The following is a 15,476-nucleotide window of genomic DNA, read 5'->3' as shown; positions in this document are numbered from 1 at the left end:
CCGCTTGCCAGGTGAAGTTGTAGGCCTGCCGTTCTGACTGCACTCTTTCTGGCTATAAACCGAAAGAAATTGACAGAGTCCTATGATTTTAGAATATATATTCAATACAAAAAGAACCAGAAAAAGTAATAATGTGCTAATAATCTCTAGGGGTTCTTAATGGTTATTAAAGTTGAATAAAACAACATCAAATGACTCTAATCAGAAAAGAACTGCGGGAACAGTTTCATTATATATGCAACAAATTTTATTAAAGATACATATAAACAGAGTATCCATAAAAGGTGAGACAGAGCAAATTGCTAAAATTATTCAAGAAAAGTTGTACAGATAGAGACCATGAGAGCACATTGGATCTCCAACCCTAATCACTATGGTAGTTGCACGAGCAGCAAAGAGCATGTGCTCACTCAGGAGTAGGTAAACATTAAGCAGAATTGTGCATGTAGATAATACGCAATCGTGTATAAATGCCTGATGAATAGACAAAGCACTATAGGCATTATGTGTGCAAAGCTATACCTGAAGACATGCTGGCGTGTTCTATGGCGGGTGGGACATCCAAGGAAGCGTCTCGACGAGCGTTTCTCCTTCCAGCTTTGTCAGGAGGCGTATAGAGAGTTAAAAAAGGGGTCACTATTTAAATGAGAGTGTCCGGAACGCTGGCGATTCGGCGCATCGCTCGTCAAGTTGCCCCTCCCCCGGGGGAGCGGCCGGCCAGCGCGTGCCGGAAACGACGGAAGAGAGGACAACGTCATTGCCTCCGTCGTCCCGGCAACGCGTCTCGCCCGCGGCGCCGCAGGGAACAAGCAGCGCATGTGCGAGATGCGTCTGCGCCATTGAGATCAGACACCAGGTCTACCCACATGATTGAGGATGGAAGTTTTTTAGAAACTGCTGCTGGTTAAAGGTAACTTAGAAAAGGATAGGGATAAGGATATATGATGTATTTAATCGATACCCGCCAGAAGGTATGCAACAACCTCATTAATAGTGATTCTTCCAAATTGCCTCCATCCCCAATCAGCAGCATACAAGGGGATGACAGCAATAAGGTCCTTCTAATTATTGATGTAAATATAAGAGGGACATCAGTAAATGGCCACGCTTGCCAAAATTATTACCATACACGTATAGACAGGTAAATATACGAATATCAAAAGTTTTAAAGGTATTAAATCTAAGGTTGATAGCCTAATAAATTTACTCCTAAAGGATACTAGAAAACTCCGCAGGAGGGGCCACATATGTGACCCCTCGTGTCCAAGAGCTATTATCATGCAAGTATTAGTAATTTGTGACCAGGCCTGGGGCAGGAGGTGATGCATGTAAAGCACTCCGGACCAGAAAACTCCTGCCTGCTCTCAGACATGGTATTGCTACCACTGTGGCAACCAGACCCCCTGGGGTGCCACATTCCCCCCTAGTAAATTTTAGTACTCCGGGACTAAACATATTTTGCAAAAATACAACAAGTAACAATATGCAATACATGAACATATTTACAACCATTAGAGTCTTTATAGGTCACGGTATCATCCGTAACCAGGTGTCCATTCCACCGAAGATGTAGTTTGAGGGACCCGTCCCAAACCCTCCACGTGAGCCCTGGGGTGGCTACAGGGCATTGATGATCCGGAGTTGGACCACGTCTTCAGCCACCTCCACGGGTTTTTGTTCTGTGGTCTGGCACAAAAGGGGCACTTTACAGGTGCAACTATTTACAAGGTGCAGTTCCAGTTATTCATTGTCCATAACCTGCCAGTCCATGAACCCTGTCGGGTAACTAGAATATCACAATTAGTATTCGGGCAACAAACATTGAACATTTCAACAGTAGCAATACACAGGTATATATATCACATTTAAATTCTCCAGCGGGCGGGTATTTGACCCCTAGTGCTCCTGGTGGACCTACGCAACACACTGTCTGTTTGTGTCCTTTCTGGGTCCCCCGTTTCTACCCCTTATGTAGTGGGCTCACTAGTGTCTGCACTACAGGTATTTTGAGGGGTTACTGGTAGGTTGGGCAGCTTCCTACGTGTCCTTTGGCTTACCATGGGCACGGCAGGTTCGCTACTAGCAGAGGGTTGATTCTCCTGGTCTGCTGTCGAGGAATCTTCTGCCTCCGGGGCCAATTGCTCTTCCAACTCTACTGAATCCTCTGTAGGCTCTTGAGGGGTTGGCTGGAGAAATGTAAGGACGGGCACAACAATGGCATTATTTTGTCCAGGACGGGGGAAATTCTCAGAGTACTGTACTCTTCCCTTTCCTCTGCAGGTTGAGGGATATCTTGGTCTTCTTCAGCACTTTGCAGATGCTCGGAACATTTCTTCAGGTGGTCTCTGGAGACTGTTGCTGTCATCTCCCCTCCATCCTTACTTATAAGATACACCTTTGGGTTTTCGTGACTTGATGGTAGTATGGTGTACGGTTCTTTCTGCCACTGGTCATCCAACTTATGGAGCCGCCTTTTGCTCTTTAGGACTTGCTCTCCAGGTGCCAGGGGAACAGCAAGTGCGTGTTGATTGTAGGCCCTCTCTTGCCTTTGTCTTGCTTGAGACAGACTCCTCTCAACACTTTCCTGTACTTTGCGGTACTGCTGTTGTCGTTCAGTATCCCAGTCTACATCTGGTGAGGCGTCCTCTGGTGTCAAGACTCCCATATCCAGGTCAATGGGCAGCTTACCAGGCCTTGCTCTCATCAGGTAAGCGGGCGTGCAGTTGGTGGAATTCACCGGGATATGGTTGTACAGGTCCACAAGGTCCGGCAACTTTTCAGGCCACAGACTGCGTTCTTCCAGGGGCAATGTTTTCAGCAGGTCTATCACTACCTGGTTCATCTTTTCACACAGCCCGTTGGTTTGGGGGTGATAGGGCGTTGTCCTTATCTTCTTGCAGCCATACAGGTTGCAGAACTCCTGGAAGACCTCCGCTTCGAAGGCTGGACCTTGATCAGTCAGGACACGTTCTGGGTACCCGTGTGGATGGCAGAAATGCTGCTGGAACACTTTGGCCGCTGTCTGAGCCGTTTGGTCCTTGACCGGCACTACCACCAGGAACCTGGAGTAGTGGTCAACGATGGTGAGGGCGTAGACGTAGGCTGACCTGCTTGGAGATAGCTTCACATGGTCCAGGGCTACCAGTTCAAGTGGCTGCTTGGTGATGATGGGCTGCAGGGGAGCCCTCTGGCTGGCACGCTCTTTTCTCCTCAGGTTGCATGGGCCGCAGTCCCGACACCACCTCTCAATGGTTCCTCTCATGCCAACCCAATAGAACCGTTCACGCAGCAGGACCTTTAGCTTTTTCCATCCGAAGTGTCCTGCTCTATCGTGGTACGCTTCCAAGATCATAGCCACGTCCCGTCTTGGGACCACCACCTGCCAGTCCGTGACCCAGGGCGGTCAAACCAGTGGCAGTCTATGTGTATAAGTTTATATAGTCCGACTACGCCACCTGTGGATTGCGGTTATGGAGAACCGCCGCTGCGGAGCAGTCCACTGAAGCTGGTGATATGCGCAGCAAGTGTAGTATAACTCCCCACAGGAAGAGTGTAGCTTCAGGGCAGCACAAGTGAATGATGGTGGTGGTTGGGTGCGGGAGCAGTAGCAACGAATCAGAGTCTTGGCAGTGCAGTTCAGGGCCTTTACTGATGGTAATTATTAAGGCCTCGCCGGAGTACTGGCTAGCAGTGGAGGCCTGGCCGGTCTGAGAGCAAACTAAGAGTTCTGCTGGCCAGGTGAAGCTGTAGGCCTGCCGTTCTGACTGCACTCTTTCTGGCTACCCTGCTGTGGTCGTGTGGTAGCCCACGTCCCCGAGTGTACCGTGTGGTGCTCACCCATATGGCTGGCGACTTGGACCCTTGGTATTCCTCGCTCCTTTGTGACGGTACCAGTCCTCTTCTTGTGGCTGAGCCTCCGGGCTTCCTATGGCCAGAGGACCTGAAATCCCCTGCCGCGTGGTTTCTGCTGCTGGGTGCATAATCCCCACAGCCTCGGACTCCGGTGTCCGGTTCGTGGTGTCTCCAGCCAGGACGAGCTCTAATCGCTCCAGTCCCTGGCTCTCTGCTCCTGTCTCGCCTACAGGGCTTCTTGCTTTGCTGCTCTGTCCCTGTCTCTGGAACTACTCCCTAACCCCACCCCAGATCCAGTTTATAAAGGGCAGGATCCTCCCCTTCCTGGCCTGGGGCAGGAGGTGATGCATGTAAAGCACTCCTGACCAGGAAACTCCTGCCTGCTCTCAGACATGGTATTGCTACCACTGTGGCAACCAGACCCCCTGGGGTGCCACACAGTGTGTGGCAGACAATCCATGCATGTTGATTGGTGCTCTAAAGAGTGCCAAACATGCAGGGAGGGGACCTGAGCTCCCGCTGAGCAACCCCGGAAATACTCGGTGAGCGCAGAGCAACGAGATGCTTGGGCCAGCATCAAGCAGTAGCGAGCATGTTCGCTCATCACTAATAATGAACATAATATGTAAAAAATAAATGTTGTGTCATGCGCATAACTGTCCTGGGTCTATAAAACTCAGAAGCCCGGCCTACATGATAGGCATTGGGATTTCAGCATGGCTGATGGTGATCCAAAGATGAGAAGAGGACCGGACGAGTGGTGGTGAGGAACGAAGGCGGCAGAGAGGTGATCGGTGAGGTAAGTATAAGGATTTCTTTAAATTGTTTAACATTTTCATGGCCTTTTACTATTGCCTACATTTTGCTGAATACACGCGAAAGTGCACTATAAAAAAAAGTCCGCATTTTGGTGATTGTCGATTTTTGTAAAATTTCAGTACAATTCAATTCCATTCAAATTCATTCACTCATTTCAAAGCAAAACATCATTAATTGACTCTGATGTTTCATCAGTGTGGGAAATGGTGTCAGGAATATTATTTTTTTGAGATCCTCACCAATTGCATCTCAAAGTGATCGAATTCGCATGGAACCACAAATTTCAGGAAATTCAACTCGAAGTTGATAGTCCACAGACCAATCTGTTCATCTCTACTTAATTATATAATGTATGGTATAAAGAGAAAAAAAAAACATAATTAAGAAATGTAATAACATTGTTGAAGATAATCTGTGAAAATTTACAATTGTGCTTATTTAATGCAAACCTTTATTTTTTTTTTAAATCATTTGAAACATTTCAAAAAGTTAAATGGCTAGTATATAAAAATAAGTAAATTATTAGTTCATGCAATAGTTAGAAAATGGGAAAGGCAGGGCAAAATCTGGTCAAGTGAAAAGCAGTTAAGGATTGTAAGAATGTTTTTCATTCCACTTACATGCTCGGCCATGCTAACAAACGTATCTTGTCATTATCAGGAATGTTAAATTGTTTAGAATCTACTGTTGAAGTAAACCAAATTATAGTACAGCCTAATATCTCCAACATAATTAACTTTGAATTATGCAATTTAACAGTGCCTGACAAATTATCATTCAGCTCTGAAATTGAATTCTTTCATGCCATTAGATTTGTTTGTCAAGTGCAAGAAGGGAAAAGTACTATTTAATAAAGATATAATGATGCTTTACTGAGATTGCCCTTGGGATAAGTAAATGTTGGTGGCATAAATCATTGAAGTTGTATTACCAGGTCAACTACAGATAACAGGCCACATAACAGAATTAAGCATATTAAACTATTTAGACAACTGCCTATGTAATGCATTTCGGTTTCCTTATTGGATGCATTGAATTAGAAAAAGAAAAAGATTGATCAGTGCAAATACCTTTCACAACAGAGAAATATATCCAATAAAAATATTCAAATGTGTAAATTAGTCATACAAAAAGGTTAAAAACATGCAGTAATATCCATATCCATCTCTGGACAGAAGTGACTGGTGACAGGTTCCCTTTAACATCAATAGTGTATAGCCCAATTGTTCTGCATATATTCATTTAAGAATTTAGTTTCATCCTGGCCTCTTAAGCAAGATTTCCACATATAGTAAATACAATTAACAGAGCATATTCTGGACAGAGCAGATAATACATGTCAAGCCATAAACAATATATGTGACAATTGTAAAGCAAAGGATAATATTGACATCACCTCGTACCTGCTGGGAGATGAACGGCTGACCTTTCGGAAGAATTGAAAAACCCAAAAGCGAAAACACCGAACATATGGTCATGAAATTGGTCTGAAACAAAAGGAAAACATGGAAGCAAAAAAAACGTTATTTGTTCAACAATTGGTTATATGGTGGCACTGGAGAAGACGGGTGCACACACATCATTAAAACAAATGTAATAAATACACATTAGAATACACATTGATATAACGTAGGTGGTTAAAACACTCTGAACCACAAAAGAAAAATGCATCCAGACACGGGGGGATTAAAAAGGTGCATAAGGTACATACATAATTAGTTGTATATAATATAGAGAATCCCGATAGTTAGTGGAGTGCCCTTGACTGAGGTGCCCCGCTATGAGGGGTTAATATGTTCCATTCCCATGCCGTCTTCCCTTTTTGTTCCAGACCCAATGGTGCTCCATTTCCTGTTCTCCCTCCCATGTTTTTCCCTATAAAATTCCCTACTCTGTCATCTTCCGGTCTCTCCTCACAGCATGGGACCCGGAGACTGGTTGTCAGCTGGTGAGAGACCGGAAGTGAGTGATAGCTTGGCAGAAGCCGTGCGGGACAGAGACAGAATAGAGGGTAACACTTGGCTCACCTGCATCCTGGGTGAGCCAGGTGATTTCCCTCCTGTTCCCCCTGTTGGTGGCTGGCAGACCGCACGGCGCATCTGCCTGCCAAACCGACTGAGCCCCAGCACTGTTCCATCGTGGGATCGTGCGCAAGAAACGCGCGATCTTCTGCTGTGGCCACGACCCCCACCGGAGTGAATTCCCAGTGACAGCTGCAAGCCTTCACTGTCCTGAAGGTAGCGCAGCATCGCTGAACACCACTAATGTTTTAGCCCCGGCCACTAGCCACCGCACATTAACCCCGGCTGCTGCATGCTTGCAGAGCATCGCAGAGCCGGTTTATAGCAACCTCGGGGCCAATTTTAAATTTAGCCCTGCCCACCCGCTGCCGTACAAGTACCTCGGCTGCTGCACTCTTCCTTAGAAAGCAGAGCCGATATCCACACAGACAGTCCCTCTGGCCAGTTCAAATTTAGCCCCGCCTACCCGCTGCTAATTACACCAAAAGGCTGCTGCATGCTCCCAGACACAGTGCAGCATCGCAGAGCCTCTTTAAAGTCCCCCTGTCCCAGCATATTTAACTACCTAGCCTGCACAGTTCATTATGGGTGGCCATGCAAGTTGCAGCTCATCCTCTGTGGATGAAGCTGCTCCCACTATATAGCCACTAAAAAGTATTAGTGCCCCTCAGCCCCATGCTGCAGCCTACCCCTAACACTCTCACACTGCAACTGCTTCAGTCCAGTTATCCCCACTTGTCCCACAAAAAACTCTTCACGATATCATGGTGCCTCCTTCAAATCCTCCCCACCTGATCATGATATCATTGTGCAACTGCCACCACCTGCCCCACCACTTTCTATGCAAAATTTTCCTAACCCCCTTATTCTGTCTGCAGCACCCCCAGTATCTGCAGCCCCGATTATGGCATCAGCCCCCCTTCTCGCTAATGCCGCAGATGCAGGATCTCCAGCCCAGATTCGTCGTCGTCATGGCCGCGGCACCCGCACTGCCATTTTCTCATCCCCCTCGACCTCAAGAAGTCCTGAACGCAGACAATCCAGCAGGTCACATAAACGTAGAAGACACACATCACGTTGTTCCAGATCCTCAAGAAGGAGCTATCGCTCCAGATCTTCACGCTGGTGGTCTCCGTCGTCATCGAAGGAATCGTCAGGCACATCAGCTACTCCATACAGGTGTTCACGCCCTCGTTCTGGGCATCAGGAGAGATCACCTGGATCAACCTGTTCTCGTCCTGAGGTAGTGGCCGTTTCTTCGCAGGCGGTCCTGGTTCCTCCTGTCCTGTTGGTTCAGCAAGGCGGTGAGTACATATATTCGGGTTCCTGAGGTGAAGGTCCAAGAGTAATAGCAGCTCCCTCTTCTAACAGAAAAATTTAAGTTAAGACCCTTCTATAGAGAGCCCCCCATCCAGGCCAGTATCCACAGGGATGCGTTTTTCTGCGGAATTTCCCCGCTTGGAGCACATTTAGATGGTGAAACCCGTAACAAAATTTAGGCAAATTATTATATTGATATTTGGTCTCTTGTTTCCACCAATCAGTATACGGTGGACAAAGAACGCAGGGTTGCAGATAGATCTTATGACGACAAGCCAAAAGTTGCAAAAACGATGAACAATTGGCTTCAGGTATTTTTCATAATGGGCTGCGTCATGGGCCAAAAGCACCCGGAGCGTTGCTCCAAAATGTTTATATATCAGGACAGCATCTACAATTCTTATAAATCCCATGGGGCAGTGATTGGTGGCGCTACGATGAAGAGTTCAGAAGGCACCTGGCCATTCAGCCGCATTTGGGTTGGAGGGTAAAGGCTACGGACTCATGGCTCCGCCTAATGCTGACTCAAAAAAACTCTTCTTCCTTTCAGTCAATGGCCCCTGTCTCCAAACCCGGCTCTTGGTCAGTGGCCGTACGATGACCCGGTTTCATGCTGGCTTTTCAACGAGGGCCACTTTCGCTTTTACGGGATGTGTAAATATAAACATGAGTGCTCCGCCTGTGACGGCCCCCCATGCAGCTGTCAAATGCCCCTGCCCACCTGCAAAGCATCCAGCAAAAACCCCAAGGCCAGCCAGATAATAAGTGAGTGTATCCACGATGGGGTCTTGGCTCGATCTATACCCCAATAAAGAGGTGGGTGCCCAATTATGTTTTGGTTTTTCCTACGGTTTCTTCACTCCCTTTAATTTCAGCAGATGTTAATTTTTTGCATCAAGCCTGAAGTCGGCCAGTGAGCTCCCTGACATCCTATCTAGCAAGTTACAAAAATAAATTTCTCTGGGTAGAATAATGGGCCCCTTTTCAACTCCACCATTTAAAAATTTGCGGGTTTCCCGACAAGGGATTGTACCAAAGAAGGAATGCGCAAAGTTTCGCTTAATTCACCATCTCTCTTATCCAAAAGGTGATTCGGTTAACGACGGCATCCCGGAAAGTGATGCTTCGGTTAATTACGTCTCTTTTGACTGGTCACTCTAATCTAACCTTACGACAAAATCCGACAATGAGACGGCTTTTCAGCTTTTACCGGTTCATCCAGATTGTCACCACCTCTTGGGCTGTTCGGTGGATGGCCAATACTACTATGACACCTGTCTCCCTATGGGATGCTCAATTTTGTGTCATTATTTTGAATTATTTAGTTCTTTCCTTGAATGGGTTGTCAAGTACGAAACGGGTTCTTTTTCTGTTATTCACTACCTTGATGATTTTCTTTTTGTAGGCCCAGATGATTCAACATCTTGTCAGTTCCTGCTTGACTCTTTCTGTTCCATGATGTCACATTTTGGTGTCCCTCTTTCCGGCGAAAAAACGGTCCTCACCACCGGATTCATTTAACCCCTCCTCTGCATGCTGACCTAGCCGTTTGGAGAGAGTTTCTTTCTTCTTATAACGGCCATACTTGTTTTCAGTCAGTGTAGTCTTCCAATGAGGATTTGTCCCTTTTTTCAGATGCTGAAGGTTCTTCTGGTTTTGTTGTCATCTTCGGAGACCTCTGGGGCATCGAAAGATATCTTGGCAATCCAGGGGTTTGATAAAAAAACTTGACGTTATTGGAATTGTTTCTCATCATTGTTGCCATTGCCAACTGGGGTCTTTTGTTGAGCAACAAACGTATCTGTTTTTGGTCTGACAACATGAGTGTTGTTCATGCTATAAATCACTTAGCATCATCATACATCCCAGTCATAAGTTTAATTAGGTTCTTAGTTTTAAAATGTTTATCTTTTAATGTCTGGTTTCGGACTCATCACATTCCTAGATTCAATAATGTTGTTGCTGATTCCCTTTCCCGCTTTGATTGGCAGAAAATCAGGACGCTGTGCCCAATGCCCAGGCGGAGGGATGCCCATTTTATGAGATATATTAGGCTGGATTACTTTAGTAATATTGTCTTTCTTTTAGGTGCTCACAAATGTACCATATGGATTCTGGGTCATTCATACTTTTTTTGGCAGCCCAGAGAGTTGAGTGTCGTCCAGGAGGAAGAAGCCTAGGTTTCCGGGGTTTGGAAGTTTTTTGGAGGGATATCCTGACTTGGTCCCATGTCCTGCAGGGAGTCATGTGAATTTCGCGAGCTGTCTTTTCTCCGGTAATATTGGTCCTGCATGCTGGTGGGAATTTTGTCTCTATACATAGACGGCAAGCAAGGCAGAAAGATGTAGAGGGATATAAGTAAATAATACCTTGGTGGTACAGAGGAAGGAATGAGTGTGGTGGAGAGTGCATAATGTCTCTGGTGAGATCCTCAGTGGCCCCAGCCATGTGGCAGTCCTACAGTAAGGCCTAGAATGAGTGGTTTAATTTTGTAGGTGCTATGCCAGTTGGGTTGTCTGATGCGGCTCGCTTAGAAGTCACCATAATCTTCTTCATCTTCATCACTCAGGGGTGTCGGCTCCAGTCGCTCAAAATCGGTTGTCAGGTTTAGCCTTTCACCCACCCCCGGATGGAGAGCAGATGGCCTATTTCTTTTAACCTTCTTACCTGACTCATTGAGTGTACCCATGCCCTCTGCTCCTCTCCATTAGAGGTGGCTCTTTTTTCAGCTGCTTTTGGTTTGACATTTTTGGGGGCTTTTCGGATTGACGAGTTAGTTTCCTCAGCAAAACATAGTCCAAAGGGTCTTCAGCATGACGATGTTTTCTTCTGTGATGGAGGCTTGCGTATCCGTATTTGTAAGTCCAAGACGGACCCGTCCGGTGTTGGAGCGTGGGTTCCACTTTTTTCTAGCCCTGGCACTATTTGCCCGCTAACATTATTAAACAATTATTTACAGCACAGGTGTTTTGGTCATTCCTTTTTATCTCATGAAGACGGTTCACCTCCAACAAAATTTCAGTTTCAATCTGTTTTCCATAAGGGCCTTTTGCTCCTTGGGTTACTTCCCAAGAACTTCGGTACACATTCAATTAGTATCGGTGCTACTATGGAAGCTGTGCGGATGGCTTTGTCTGATTTGAAGATCCAATGTATTGATAGATGGCGCTCTACCTGTTTTATGAGATATATTAGGCTGGATTACTTTAGTAATATTGTCTTTCTTTTAGGTGCTCACAAACGTACCATATGGATTCTGGGTCATTCATACTTTGTTTGGCAGCCTAGAGAGTTGAGTGTCGTCCAGGAGGAAGAAGCCTAGGTTTCCGGGTTTGGAAGTTTTTTAGAGGGATATCCTGACTTGGTCCCATGTACTGCAGGGAGTCATGAGAATTTCGCGAGCTGCCTTTTCTCCGGTAATATTGGTCCTGCATGCTGGTGGGAATTTTGTCTCTATACATAGACGGCAAGCAAGGCAGAAAGATGTAGAGGGATATAAATAAATAATATCTTGGTGGTACAGAGGAAGGAATGAGTGTGGTACACACCCCAACACGTGTTTCAGAATAATCGTTCGTCGGGGAGGGTGTCACACTGAAACCCTGAGTTTAAAAAGCAAGAAAAAAGGCTGAAAAAACACAATGGATAGATATCTTGAATGTGTACAACTTTGTTAAAGCTCAATCAGCCTGCTGCTACCAGATCTGTACATCCTAATCAGGTGTTGTATTGTAAGACAGCTGAAAAAAGAAATAAAAAAAGGAGTGCCATCCGACGAGCACAGTAGGTCCACATGGGGAGTAGGGTACTTGATGGATAGAAGCTCCACTTACTTCGTGAGGGGGAGAAAGATTCCTATCCCACCTTCTTCCAGGTTAGACACTCCTCCTTGCACACTGAACAATGCAGTGGAAGTTAAACTATATACTGGAGTGTAGAACCAACAACAACCTCAAACTATAATACCCCTACATAGGCTGCTCTATACGCCCTGTAATTCACAGCAACTAAGTCAGATGCTGCTACCAAATGATAAAATATCCTCCATAGTAAGAGCAATAGGAATGGTCACTGCCATCAATATGTATGGGAGGTAAATACCTATAACAAATAAGTCAATTACCTGTGGACATGAGAGTTGCAGTATGTAGTCTGCTCATGGAAACCCTCGATTCGCGTTTCAACGCTGCTGAAGTTTTAGCAATCAAGCAAGAGGCTTACAGAATTAATTTAATAGATAAAAATACTTTTACAACTCAATAACAAATAAAGAAACAGAGCCAAATCTACTGGTTTCAGGTCTCCCCCATATCAATAACTTTCTAACTGCTATATTTGCCTTGAGGAAGGCAATAGCGCCGAAATGCGCATCGGGGAACCACGCAGTGTGCGGGTTTCACTCCACAAAGGTAGTTATGATGGACATTAGTGATTTTTGATGAACAGGGGTAGGGAGAGCTGTATAATATACATAGTCTTTCGGACTGAATATTGTTTGCACATGGATTGGTTGTCCACACTCCCCCTATCCATCAATTCAGTATCCTCAGGGATGTAATAATTATAAATAATGATACCTTTGGAATGCAATACCTACACTCTTGTGATACCTGCTTGTTTTTAAGTATGTTTTAAACTCTGTATGTATTTTTTGACACATGCTGCGTCACTTTAAACTCTGTACAGTAAGATTTTTCTAGTTCTCTATAAAATGGGCCATATGTTCGTTTTTTTCTGCTTCGGCACTCCCCAATATATTATAGTTCATACGAATGGCCGGATATATATATCCTAAAAGAGTAGGTTACAATATGGATAATAGATGTGTATTATACCTGTTTATACTAGGTAACTTAATACTCTGTTCTAATCTTTCCTTTTATACTGCTATATATAATACAGCACATGGCTTTCTTAGACGTCCCTCATAGGAAATGACTAGTGTTGAGCGAGCATGCTTGACACTGCTCGGTACTCGCCCGAGCATCACGCTACTCGGGATGTTCGGCGAGCACCGAGCATTTCCGGGTTACTCAGGAGAGAGCTCGGGTCTCCGCCCTGCATGTTTGGTGCTCTTTATAGAGCCAATGAACATGCAGGGATTGCCAGCCAGTCACTGTAATGCCGCAGCCATGTTGTTTGTGGGCATTACAGTGATTGGCTGGCCGCACAGCATCACCTCGAGTATTTAATACCGGGCGCCGCCATCTTGGACACAGTCGCTCCAGATCAGACAGTGTAGGGACAGCGCTGTTGATTTAGGGAGAGATATATCCTGTAAAATAGTTAGTGTAGGGTCTGTAAAGGCTGTCAGATCAAGCAAACAGTCCTTCTCAGGACTAATATCCATCCCAGATATCAGGCAGGCAGGCTTTATAGGAGACGCAGTGGTGATACCAGCAAACGCTGCATTGCAGTCCTGTGTGCTCCTGTTGCTGAAATTGCTGGACTTAGCTCCAGGTCTCGGGGGCCAGGAAAAATCCTTTTTTTTTCATCTAAATCCTCTTTTTTTTTCCTCCTTCACACTGTACAAATACCCATCTTATTAACCTTTTGGTGCCCCCCCCCCCCAAAAAAGTGTGTCTCTGATTTTTCAGACACAAATATATCTGTTGAAAATAGTCTGGTATACACCAGTAAATTATAACTTTGGTTTTGCTGTTCCACGGTAAAAAATCTCTATCATCCTGCTTTTGGCATTTTTTGCCGTAAAGAAAAACAGTAGTAGTGTCTCCTGATTGTTCAGACACAAATATATCTGCTGAAAATAGTCTGGTATACACCAGTAAATTATAACTGTGGTTTTGCTGTTCCACGGTAAAAAATCTCTATTATCCTGCTTTTGGCATTTTTGCCGTAAAAAAAAAAATAACAGTGTCTCCTGATTGTTCAGACACAAATATATCTGTTGAAAATAGTCTGGTGTAGGCCCGAGAAATACAAGTGTGGTTTTTCAGTTCCACGGGTCAAATCTCTGTATTATCCTGCTTTTTTGCATTTTTTGCTGTAAAGAAAAACAGTAGTGTCTCCTGATTGTTCAGACACAAATATATCTGTTGAAAATAGTCTGGTGTAGGCCCGAGAAATACAAGTGTGGTTTTGCAGTTCCACGGATCAAATCTCTGTATTATCCTGCTTTTTTGCATTTTTTGCTGTAAAGAAAAACAGTAGTGTCTCCTGATTGTTCAGACACAAATATATCTGTTGAAAATAGTCTGGTGTAGGCCCGAGAAATACAAGTGTTGTTTTGCAGTTCCACGGGTCAAATCCCTGTATTATCCTAATTTTTTGCATTTTTTGCTGTAAAGAAAAACAGTAGTGTCTTCTGATTGTTCAGACACAAATATATTTGTTGAAAATAGTCTGGTATACACCTGTAAATTATAACTGTGGTTTTGCTGTTCCAAGGTAAAAAATCTCTATTATCCTGCTTTTGGCATTTTTTGCCGTAAAGAAAAACAGTAGTAGTGTCTCCTGATTGTTCAGACACAAATATATCTGTTGAAAATAGTCTGGTGTAGGCCCGAGAAATACAAGTGTGGTTTTGCAGTTCCGCGGATCAAATCTCTGTATTATCCTGATTTTTTGCATTTTTCGCCGTAAAGAAAAACAGTAGTAGTGTCTCCTGATTGTTCAGACACAAATATATCTGTTGAAAATAGTCTGGTATACACCAGTAAATTATAACTGTGGTTTTGCTGTTCCACGGTAAAAAATCTCTATTATCCTGCTTTTGGCATTTTTTCCCGTAAAGAAAAACAGTAGTAGTGTCTCCTGATTGTTCAGACACAAATATATCTGTTGAAAATAGTCTGGTATACACCAGTAAATTATAACTGTGGTTTTGCTGTTCCACGGTAAAAATCCCTGTATTATCCTGCTTTTGGCATTTTTTGCCGTAAAAAAAAAATAATAGTGTCTCCTGATTGTTCAGACACAAATATATCTGTTCAAAATAGTCTTGTGTAGGCCCGAGAAATACAAGTGTGGTTTTACAGTTCCATGGGTCAAATCTCTGTATTATCCTGCTTTTTTGCATTTTTTGCTGTAAAGAAAAACAGTAGTGTCTCCTGATTGTTCAGACACAAATATATCTGTTGAAAATAGTCTGGTGTAGGCCCGAGAAATACAAGTGTGGTTTTGCAGTTCCACGGGTCAAATCTCTGTATTATCCTGCTTTTTTGCATTATTTGCCATAAAGAAAAACAGTAGTAGTGTCTCCCGATTGTTCAGACACAAATATATCTGTTGAAAATAGTCTGGTATACACCAGTAAATTATAACTGTGGTTTTGCTGTTCCACGGTAAAAAATCTCTATTATCCTGCTTTTGGCATTTTTTCCCGTAAAGAAAAACAGTAGTAGTGTCTCCTGATTGTTCAGACACAAATATATCTGTTGAAAAAAGTCCGGTATACACCAGTAAATTATAACTGTGGTTTTGCTGTTCCACGGTAAAAAAATC

The sequence above is a fragment of the Phyllobates terribilis genome, unplaced genomic scaffold (assembly GCF_046119375.1).
Source record: "Phyllobates terribilis strain yellow unplaced genomic scaffold, ASM4611937v1 Scaffold_3__8_contigs__length_932513732, whole genome shotgun sequence".
Taxonomy (NCBI): Eukaryota; Metazoa; Chordata; class Amphibia; order Anura; family Dendrobatidae; genus Phyllobates; species Phyllobates terribilis.
The sequence above is the reverse complement of the archived record's forward strand: the minus strand, read 5'-3'. Positions refer to the sequence as shown.